The sequence below is a fragment of the Perna viridis genome, chromosome 2 (genome assembly GCF_037379345.1).
Source record: "Perna viridis isolate PV_CMFRI_1.1 ecotype Kerala chromosome 2, ASM3737934v1, whole genome shotgun sequence".
Classification (NCBI taxonomy): domain Eukaryota; kingdom Metazoa; phylum Mollusca; class Bivalvia; order Mytilida; family Mytilidae; genus Perna; species Perna viridis.
In genome coordinates this window covers 67,599,264-67,611,467 of record NC_142446.1, presented here as the reverse complement: position 1 = coordinate 67,611,467, position 12,204 = coordinate 67,599,264, and the positions used below count along the sequence as shown (strand labels likewise).

Below are 12,204 nucleotides of genomic sequence, written 5' to 3'. Positions count from 1 at the left end.
ATACATTGGGCAAACGTTGATAAGACATTGCCAGTATATCATGACTTTTTCTATGCAAATAATACACTTAACAATACAGGAATAAATCGACAAGGAGAGGCATGCAATTGGTGTCATTGGAATGCAAACAGCCTGTTGAATACGTTACTATCCAAAAGGGACAAAAATATCCATTTCTCTGTGAAACACGTTTTATCTTGAGGCGTAATGTTGGAAACATGTGTTTGATTGTATCCAAGTGCAACGACACAATTTTTTTTCTGTTGTTGTCATTAAAGGATTTATAAATTGAAGATTAAACACGAGTTTCTAATTTATCAACTGAAAAGATAATGTAAGGTCAAATTTCACTCTATTGACTCTATAGAGTTTTTTTTAAACAAGAACAATATAATGTATCATGTTGTGACTAGTATATCTATAGATTTATATAGAAATACGACATTTGATTTTGATGAAGTTATTACAATAGTTGTATGTCAAATCTTAAACATCTTTTTTTATTCTGAAGAATGTTTAAAAAATGAAACCCGCCATAATCATTCTGACTGGTGTTTAATTTCTATAGTATAAGATAATAACAATCATTAAGAACTTTCTACTGATGCCAATAAGAAACACACAAGAATCAAAAAGTTGTTTAAATTATAAGATTAAGACATCGTCTTGAGCCTTATTAAGAAAGTTAGTATCTTGTAGATGTTTGATTAGGTGGGATGTTTACTTGTTGCACTCGATTGTTAACACTGTAAAAAGAAAATGAAATATCTATGTTTTAACAATATAAATTACTTTAAAAATTTATTATTTCATAAGCAAAATAAAAAAAAATTTCTTCAAAATAAGCAAACAAATCAATAATTTAAGGAAAGTTACAATATTGTTTTCACATTTTGATATTAAAGAACATTTGATAGAAAGAAATATAGACTGATTCGACATACAATAACCTTCCTGAATATCACATGTAGCATTAACTGTCTGTCATTCTGTTTAGATCCTCACACTTTTATAAGGCATATTTCATTACCGACTTGCAAAAGTAAAAATTGAAAAGGCTATTCGGCACAACCGTTTGATTTTTTGGAAATGCATGTAACATAGTCTATACATATGTCAATGATGGCTAAACAATACGTTTGTAAACTGATATGAAGGATTTATTTTAATTTATAAAAAATTTGAAATATTCTTTTCTAAATAGATGAATATTATTTACGTCTAAACACGTCCTGAGCAACTATATGAAGTTGATAAACTTTGTGTGCTTAATGTTGTGATATAGAGTTCATTTTATTTTGTTTATGTTTTTAAGCGATTTATCGCTATTTCATCAATGCATCGGAACATTCCAAATTTTAAAAGTTAAATATACTCCAATATCGCCGTTTGTTGTCTCATTTCCACAAAGATGATATGGTCTGTGACGTAATAAAAGGAGGGTTGTCATTGATATGAACATGTTTTTTTATTGAAGATACTCTTCGTCAAAAATATGAGATACAAAATCTTATTTGCGAATAGTTAATTAATGTTCAATCTCGAAAGTTAATAGTGAAAATTATCTTGAAAGGCTCGACATGTAAAAGTTTAGTCTTGTAGAATTTTATTTCATACATTTTTGCCTTATGCATAATTCCAACATTTGTTAATCTTGCGTTCCTTTTTAAATAAATGAATGTAAACTGTAAGATTGTTTTTGACAAATCATGACAACGTTGGTTTCTGTACTGTGCGAGATTTAATGAAAACAAACTTACTTGCAACACCTTTTACACAGCGTAGATATACACACCATGAACAACACAACACCCACCAATCCCCCAATTACAATTCCAGCTATTTCACTAGTAAAAATGATATTGAAACTATTACCATTTTAACATTTATAGAGGAGAGAAATATGAGGAAAAAACTAGTACTCTTATATCATGACAATAATTCAAATAAAATTATGAGCAAACAAAAAGTTAAAAACACCATATTGTTTCTTGCTCACATGTATACTTCTAAATCACTGTATACATGTATTTAAGAAGTACTAATATTTTACCAAGCGAACTACTATATTGTTGATATTGTAACTCATCCTATGTTCTTACCATACGTTTAAATCATGTCACAATAAATTGTCACCATATGCAGATAAGCTCAAACTATATAAAATTTCAAATAAAACCGCCGTTCAAAGTTTTATAAAAACGTTGTAATAAAGAAAAATCCTGGAAAATTATACATTGGAAATAGTTCATTATACGGGTTATCGATTGACTATAGTAAAAATTAAGAATTGTCTTCATTCCAACATGGCCGCCGCTTGAGAATCAAAATAAGCGATTGCTCTTAACTGTTTTGACAATGATTTTATATAATCATTATATTGAAACATACCCTCCACCAAGCCCAGAACTCTCGCTATATCCACTATAACCATTATCGATGCTATATCCACTGTATCCGTTATAATATTTGACACAATATCCGTCACCTCTGCACGAATATCCCGAAAGACAGCACCCAGAAAAATCAGGACAACAGTAATACCCATATGTACAGTCATATACCGAATAGCAATACGCTGTAGCTACAAGAGAATTATCAGATGCAAGTTTGTATTCAGAAACTGCCCATGTAGAAACCAGACAGATCTAATATTGAGCTTGTCACCACTTAAATCTTAACCGAACATTTTTTGTGTTGTTGTTACGATGTCCGAGAGGAAGCTATTTTTCTCCACCAAAAGGGGGTGACTCAGACAGTTTGTTTAAAGCTTATAGTCGTCATCACGAAGTCGTGGATTGTTAAAGTGTATCAATCTGCACACTGAAAACCGATTTGTTCACTGTCATAGTTTTCTTTTTTCTCTTTGGTCTTCCGTCCACATTACATTTTATGTGCAACTCGGCGGGTGTTTCTAGATAAGCAGAGCTAGATTGCTTACCCAACCGGTACGCCTGATCAATGCTCTCGGAGTCCAGGTTGCTCATTTACATGTTTATTTGGTCGTGTAATTTTTGCTATTTCATATGTGTCTGTTTTCCATGTCTAGTCTTTTTTCTCGGAAAATATTCTTTTCATTTATGCTTGATCTTGGTTTCCCTGAATCGATCTTCCTATCATATCAACTAAAGTATCAACAAACAAATCTCTTCTTATGTATTTTATTGAATTAGAAACCAACATTTACTTTAAGAAAATATGAATTTAAGATCTCTTATGGATGAAAACGTTTTGGAAACAAAATGTAGCAGGTGCCATTCCATTACCTGGGTCTTCACTTCAATCTTTTAATGTTTTTTGAACGTTTTGTATTTGTGTGTTGTAATTTTGGTGTTACTCATTTTGTCTTGTCCAAAGATTTTCCTTCGTTTGCAGATTTGATATTACTACTATATCTTCAAACTTCCGTGTTTAAAAAACATCTTTGTTTTAAATAGTATTCTCTATATTTATGCTAAACAAACAGGTTTTTTTTAATGGCAAAAACTGTTTTAACATGAAATTAAAACTGTAATAAGATTTTTAAAGCCATAAAGCCTTACGATTTAATATAAGTAAGTAAAGCAGATATTTTAGAAAGAGCAATCAAGGGGTCCAAAGCTCTATCGGTAGTGATAGGAATGTAATACAGGGACAAAGACCAGACAAGGAAAACAGACATACACAACAAAGAAGATAAAGTAACATAAATAATACATACAAAGTAACAAAAGCAAATGAGCAACTCGGACTCCGCTAAAATTATTGACCAAACTTTACGACAAACGTGATGACTTTTAATTCAGAATTGTCAACTTTCCTTTCATCTGTGGCGACATCCGTTCTGTACCTGCGTATGGAGTGTTGATATCACAACTCATACGTTATGCCAGAGCTTGCCGAAACTGCGCAGACTTTTTGTATCTAGTAATTGACTTCTAACAATTAGGCTTATGGAACTGGGTTATGTTGCTACAAGATTGAAGTCTTCACTACAGAAGTTTTATGATCGCCATCATGAACTCGTGGATCGTTATGATGTATCCATCTGCGCCATGAAAACTGATTTGTTCAACGTTGCATAGTTTTCCTTTCCTCTTTCGTCTACCCTTTCGGACCTGACTTTTTATGAGCAAACTCGGCGGATGTTTCTAGAAAAGCAGAGGACGCTTACACTACCGGTTTGTAGAATACGTCTACTAACCCTGAAAGTCGTAGTTTTTCAATATCTTTCTTTGTTGAAAGTCTTGAATCAGTGATTTATACAGTTGATATATAAATTAAAACACGTTTCTTTTAAAATCGACAAGATCGACACGGTTACAAAGAATGCACTAACATTTGACGAATGAAGAATAAACATATTACTCATGAATGATTTTTCACCGGAAGAGGGGTTGATCTAAAAACATCACAGACATTTTCCGATACATTTTTGGCTATAAATTTTGTTTTATTTAATGGCATTCACAATAATTAAAGGAATTCTAAAGAAGAATAAAAGTGCTTTTAATTGATTTAAAGTCTTTTGGAAAATATCAAATAATAATGCGAAAATATTGACAGGACGAACTTTTGCTGACAAGAAAATAGCGATGAAAAGGGGGACATGTTGGTGAATAAACTTCATTATTCATTAAATGTGTGATGTTTGTCAAATAATGTTTATTATTCTTAAGGCTTATACTAATAGGTACATTTTGATATAAAATTATTTTATTTTGAGTCAGTTAAAGTGGAAAAATCATGACAGGACGGACTTGTTCTGTTACATTAATTGTGTCGTTTTTTTACGGGGGTACGGTAAGGAAACATCAAATATCTGGATTTTAATTCATGTCTGTCACAAATCCGTAACATATTCTTAAAGCTTATACTTTGATGTACGGTGTATATGTTTTTGAAACATGTTCAGAATACAATTCAAAATCTTACAAGTCGAACTTTTTCTAACAGAAAATTTTCAATTTGGTATCGGATGTGGGAACAACCAATGTTATATTTTGTCAAAATGATAAATGTCTGTCAAAAAAGTTTTACATATTCGTAAAGCCTGTATTAAACGGTATATTTTGATATAAAAAAAAAAATATTTAATTTTGAGAAAGTTAAAGGGGACATATCGTGACAGGACGGACTCTTTCTCTTACGTGATTTGTGCAGTTTTTTTTACTGGGGTTTGGTAACAAAACATAAGATATATGAAATTTACTTAAGTCTGTCCAAAATATTATTCTCAAAGCTTTTAATTTGTCAAAAAAATCAACCCCAGATTTTATGGTTTACGGTGAACTAGGCAGGTACTCATTGGAAATAAAAATTAAACTGAAGGTCATTAACTTTTGACTTAAACTAGTTACTTGAAAATCTGAAAAGCTACCTGCAGTTGTATTTAACTTTCCTCTTTAAAAAATATGGCGATAGAATATTCTGGGTAAAAAAAGATTAAATCATTACTGGATGAGTTTGTCTTTTGTTTAAAACGAACAACACGAACATAATGCATCTTGGACATTTTTCTCAATTAAGCAAAGCCTTGTAGACCAATTTCAATAGTCGTGGAACTCAAAAGTGAAAATCTCGCCTGAATCTCTGAATTAAAAATTGTATAAATAAAATTTTGGAATTGAAAAGTATTTCAGAATTTTATAGATGACAAAAATATTATTACTCTTTTTAGATTTAGAAGCTTGAATAATAACCTTCCTATTGAAAGTAGGCGTTGGCAAAATATAAATAGAGAAAATAGAAAATGTTATTTATGTAATTCGGGAAATATTGGGGATGAGTTCCATTATTTGTTTAAGTGCACATCGTTTGATAGTGACAGACAAATCCTTCTCGCAGAAAAAAATTATTAAAAGACCAAATATTATTAAATTTAAAGCTTTGATGAATAGCTAATCACCTTCTGTTCTCAACAATATATGTAAACTTATGCGACATATTACAAAGATGTTGTCTCCAGGGTAGTTCTCTTAATTTATGTATATAGAAATTTAGCATGAATGTGACTCGATATTATTCCTTCCAATACATGTACACTAATCAACTTCTTATGCATTATTATGTGTCTATGTAAATTGTATTGAATATGTTCTCTGTACCATAGTATTATGGTGTTTGATTAATGAAATATACATAGCATCTGCACAAGATTTGTGTTTCCAAACAACTACAGCTCTTACCTCCATTTTTAATAGTCACAACCTACCATATACTCAATACCATCGGCATTACCACAATCACAATTCATTTCTACAGTTGCCCAATTTCTGAATTCATCTTCCATACTTGACCCATTGTTGATTTAGGAAAGTAATCAAGGAAACCAAGGTTATAGCGGTAATAACAAAATGCAATCCAGGGACAAAAACCAGACATGGAAAACAGACATACACAACAAATAAGATAAAGTGACTAAAATCATACATACAAAGTAACAAAAGCCAATGAGCAACTTGGACTCCACTAAAAACTGGGAGCATGGACCAGGAAACATCTTGAACTCTCCCTTTTCAAAACATGAAATCAAATGGTCTCTCATATATTTTTCTTCGTACTGAACATGAAAACCCCCAGTAAAACCACTTATACAAAATTCAACCGTGTTTGTAATCGCATATAAACCACAATTAACTGAATTATATTGTTTATGAATTTCTGGGATTTTGACGAGAAACCGAGTTTTTTGTACCATGAGTAAATCTGTGATAATTGGATTTCCTGAGAAACTGTCAATTTATCAAATAAACTATCTATAACATTAACCTGGTTTTTTGTGTCTGTTTGGACTGATGTTACCCAATGGTGCTTGCCTGTATGGTGCATTTGTGCTGATTTGCGTGACACTTTTTTTTTTGAATTTTCTGTGCGATGACCACTTTTGTTTTTCATTGTCAAACACTAGTGCCAGTCAAGTGTCTTGGAAACCCGATTTCTGTGCAAACTGTTTTGTTAAATTTGAATTCATGCACATTATTCATGTCTTAACGTTTCTACCCAAGATATGCTTTGTGTTAAAATATCTGCCTGGATATATCTTTCGTTGTAATCGAGTTTCCTCCTTTTTATATGCAGGTTTAGTTAAGTATGTGGTAATTCTGGACTGACATCTATATATGTACGTGTTTGATTCCTTGATTTTCTCTAAACTTAATTGTAAGTTTTTTCTTGATACTGGAGTAGATTTGCTTGTTCTCTTTCTACTGTTTTTGCTAGTAGGTGGAGATTGACAACAGTTCTTTTTTTTTCAACAGTTTCAAGCCTTATGCTGAGTTTTGCTGTCAGGATGTGGAAGCATGTTGTTGTAGATGGACATTGACAGGATTCTTTGGGGACTGTTGTGACACAACACTTACCACTTCTACCTTGAACAATAAGCCTCTAAGAATCTCATAGTTTATAGAGTTTTGTAAAAAGTAGAAACCGAGAACAAGCATGTCTTGTTTCAAGACAACAGTATAGCTCTCTGGTAATTTATTTGTTATTCCAGAGTATGGATCAGAGAGTCCATCAAATTGGTCCAAAACCCATTTACCTGCATGATTAATTATAAATTAGATTAACAAGGTGTGAAAGTTTTACGAGCCAGTTAACGGTGATTAGAGGTCGTTTATCCAATTTTGGCAGTTTGGCAGATTACAAAGAACATTTATATGTAGTTCGACTTGTCAAGATTTCTGCTCACAAAACTACTGTTGTGAGGCTGATTAAGATTCTATATAGAATAGTACCTCCAAATTCTGTTTTTAACTACATTAAATTTTCATATAAAATACCAAAAAGCACTTTTATTCTTCTTTAGAAATCATTTAAAATTTGTGAATGCCATTAAATAAAACAAATGTTATAGCCAAAAAACGTATCGGAAAATGCCTGTGATGTTTTTAGATTAACTCCTCTTCCGGTGAAAAATTATTCATGAGTAACATGTTTATTCTTCATTTGTCAAATGTTAGTGCGTTCTTTGTAACCGTGTCGATCTTATCGATTTAAAAAAAAACGTGTTTTAATGTATATATCACCTGTATAAATCACTGTTTAATACTTCCAATAAAGAAAGATATTGGAAAACTACAACTTTCAGGGTTAGAAAAAGTATTTTAATTAACAATTGTAGAAATGTAAAAGAAAGATACGTACAAACTACAAGTTACAGTGCTAACAATGCGTTTCACGGATTAACATTTAAACAATCTTCGATTAAAAAAGAAAGAAAATACAGAGAACAAATGAGCAAGTAACAAAGTAAAACGAAATGCGTGAACATACTTATGGCGGATATCCCCTTCCATATAGTTCAAGATATGAGGCTGATATCACAGTGTCTCTAGTATCCTTTATCTCAAGTTGTTTGGGGTAAGTGCGATGTATAAAATCCCGGAAATTAGGATTGTTTTAAGATAATACGTCATATATATAGCGGAAACTGAGATTAAAGGATTTAGCTAAACGATTTTCTTTTGGATCAAATCAGCTGTAAGGCAGTTTTTTTTTTCTTGTTTTTTTTTTGGGGGGGGGGTTTCTTGGTTTTTGTTTTTGTTTTTTTTTTTTTCTTGGTTTTTTTTTTGTTTTTTTTTTGTTTTTTTTTGTTGTTTTTTTTGTTTTTGTTTTTTTATATATATAAAAAACTTACGGTTGTTGAGCATTTCCTGGAACACCATTAAGTATAAACCAACCATTTTGCCGTTTAAAACATTCTAACAAGCCAAAAAATTACTTCACTGTCAATTAAAACGACCGATAAATACAGCCGATGACAATCTTAATAACATATTTTATTAAAACGAAAGAGATAATGCATCGTAACTTATAGAAGTACCGATCTGTGTGGTTTATGAAGGCAGAACAGGTTGTTAAGAACACTAATCGAACGACAAAATATTTTAGAGTTGCTACGTGTATCTCTGAGGAGACACGTGTATGTGACAACATTTAATCATTGATCTATACATGATGTTGAGTTTCTTTCTTCATATCAATAAATTTGCATGTGCTTGATTGCTCCCTTTAATTCGTGTGAGGCTGTGTAACTACTTTCATTTCAATTTTATTTGTTGTTAGCTTTTGTTTGTTTGTTTGTTTTGTTTGTTTTATTTTGTTTGTTTTTGTTTTTTCTCGATTGTTTTATTTCTGTTTTATTTATTTATTTTTTGTTTGTTTTGGGTTTTTGTTTTTGCTTTGTTTTGTTTTGTTCTCCTTGTTCTTTATGACTTAGTTGAATGAATCTATGTGAAATATTTCGGCCACTGTGTCTTGTCTCGTTTTATCTATATTTTGTTTTAATTTGTCCGTCAATAAAGACTATACAGAGGTATCTTTTTTAGTGATAGATGTATTTCTTTTGAAAACGTTGTTGCGAAAAGTAATATAAGTAATATATTATTTGATACATTTGTCATATGACCATGAAAATATGTCAAAAAATCTCCAGAGCAAGTTTATTTGATATCTGATGTTCCCATATTCAATAACTACCGGAATTCAGTTAATAAGAATCCCGGATTCCTCTTAAAGCTGGGAGCATGGAATAGGTGTTTCGATGAGGTAATCTAGAAACACCCGCAAAGTTGCTCTTAAAAATTGAAGTCCGGGGTTCTTGAAGAGGAAAGGAAAATTGATGACACGGCAAACAAATCGGTTCTAACGGTGCAGATTGATGCACCGTTGCGATCCACGAGTTCATGAAGATGAGCAAAAAACTTCTATAGTGATGATTTCAATTTTGTATTAATATTACCATGTTCCAGCAGCCTTAGTCTATCGCGGTACAAAAAGTCTGTGTAATTACAGTAAACTCTTGTAAAACGTATGAGTTATGATATGAAAACTCCATACGCGGGTGCTGTTGACAGTAAGGAATAAAAAGATATTTTCATTTGTCATAGTTCGATCAATAGCTCTACTTTTCCATCGATTAGAGGCTGACATCGCAGTTTCTATAGTATCTTTTACTTCAAGTTCTTTGGGGTAGAAAAGATGTATAAAATCACCGAAACTAGGATTATTTAACGACTAAAGCTCAATTTAGGTTTCTTATGTAGGAAAATGCATTCTGAAAATCTTATTCCGTGAAAATTATTCCTCGCTCGCTCTACGTGTATTTCTATAAAAAATAGAAATTTAATGTTTTTCTTTTCTCGCTTATCGCTTATATTGTGTACCTACATGTATTTGTTCACTATTTGCATGTCTTGATTGGTTGTATTTTTCAGTAGTATGGCTGATTTTTTCATGTATTTGATCCAAAGAAACTGGACGCCTTAAGGATATAATCATTTCACCCATGATTGGGTTATATATTTGCTCTAGATTCATCCCTCTACTGAAAGATAGTCTCCAAATACAGGTATAATACACCTTTAATTTCCCACCTGTTAAAATACACAAAAATAAACAAAAACTAGTCAAGAAAATAAAATAAAATATATGTACAGTGGAAAACTCACTTGTTTATTAAAAACACCCTTCAAAAGCTTGGTTTATGATTCTGGAACTACCCAAAACCTTTTGTATATTAAACTTTTAAAAGAAATATACCAGATGCTTTCGACACAAATATTGAAGTGGTGAAAGAGTAATCAAAGGAACCATTGTTATAGCAGTAATCAAAAGAATTTAATCCAGGGACAAAGACCAGACATGGAATACAGACATACACAACAGAGAACATAAACTAACTAAAATCATACATACAAACTAAAAAAAAAAGCAAATGAGCAACTCGGACTCCACTAGTCAAATACTAGCTACTTTAGCAGTATACTGTCTTCCTTGTAATATAGGCATATTCTTATAAGGTACAATAAATATAACAACTTTAATTGTTTTACGCAGATTATGTAACAGTTTTATAGACGCTAAGTTCAATTTGAAATATAGCATTATAATTTCCACAAGATAACATTTAAACATTTAAGGATGAATTTTAAATGCAGAACTTAAAAGTTGTCGTATGAAAATTACTTTAGAAATGTAATAAACCAAATGAAAAGTTTTATATTGAAAAATGATCGCGACTTTATACTCGGCGTCACATAAATAACATACTGTTAAAATTTGAATAAAAATATTTTCTACGACTTTATTGACACCAACCGTCGTTTAAATTGTCTTAAATGACTTGCTCATTCGTTTAGCCAAACGGCTTCTCCCTAAACATTGAATCGTTAAATTCCGGTCAGATTTTAATTCTAGGTGGCAATATTTACAATGGTGAATGTATTGTATTTCTCCATATCCGTTTTATATGATCGATACTGAAAAATGATCAATAAGTACTTTCAAAATATTTCAAAGAAATCACTTGAGTTCCAGTGATTTGTTTTCTACGTATTTATTAAAGAGTAATCAAGGGAACCAAGGTTACAGCGGTAATCAAAAGAATGTAATCCAGGGACAAAGACCAGACATGGAAAACAGACATACACAACAAAGAACATAAAGTAACTAAGATCATACATACAAAGTAACAAAAGCAAATGAGCAACTCGGACTCCACTAAAAACTGGGAGCATGGACCAGGTGCACCGTTAGGAAAATAGGAATAATTATAGGTACATTGATTTGTGTAATATATAATCCGACTTTATTATCATTTTTAGGCATATAAAATGAATGAGGTGTCGATGTTATGAAGCGCCTTTTGCAACAGTTTACTATATTCAGCCGATGTACTTTGAATTTGATTAGGTATTATTTGTAAAAGTATTGGATGATACATATAAGGATGAAAAAATTCATTACATAGAAAACATAATCCAAGCTAAATCTCTTCCAAACTTTTTAGTGATTAAGTTCATTACTGTCAAACCAGTGATGGTTAGATTTTGCAAAAAACTTAATGACCTGTTCCTGCACTCTTATGAGGCTGTCTTTATAGCTGATCTGATACAAAAGAAGGAACAACGTTTATCTAGATCCTTTAATCTCAGTTTCCGCTATATAAATAACGTTAACAAATACTAGTTTTGGAGATTTGATACATCGCATCTACCCCAAAAAACTTGAGATAAATGATACTACAGACAATGTTAAGTCAGTCTCATATCTAACCTACACTTAGAGATCGATGTTAAAGGAAAACTATTGACCAAACTTTACGACAAACGTGATGACTTTTCTTTCTGTATTGTCAACGTTCCTTTCATGTATGGCAACATCCCTTCAGCACCTGCGTACGGAGTTTTTTCGTATCACGACTCACACGTTATGACAGAGATT

The 12,204-nt window shown here is 31.6% G+C and overlaps 1 long non-coding RNA gene across 1 annotated transcript; it reads right to left on the bottom strand.

The window, feature by feature from the left end:
* Positions 1-599: 599 nt before the first annotated feature.
* On the bottom strand, positions 600-8,739 carry LOC148626614 (uncharacterized). Its single transcript, XR_015920213.1, has 3 exons — positions 8,618-8,739; positions 2,392-2,584; positions 600-746 (listed from the first exon to the last, which is right to left on the bottom strand). It is a non-coding gene; the product is annotated as an uncharacterized LOC148626614 (long non-coding RNA).
* Between the last annotated feature and the right edge of the window lie 3,465 nt (positions 8,740-12,204).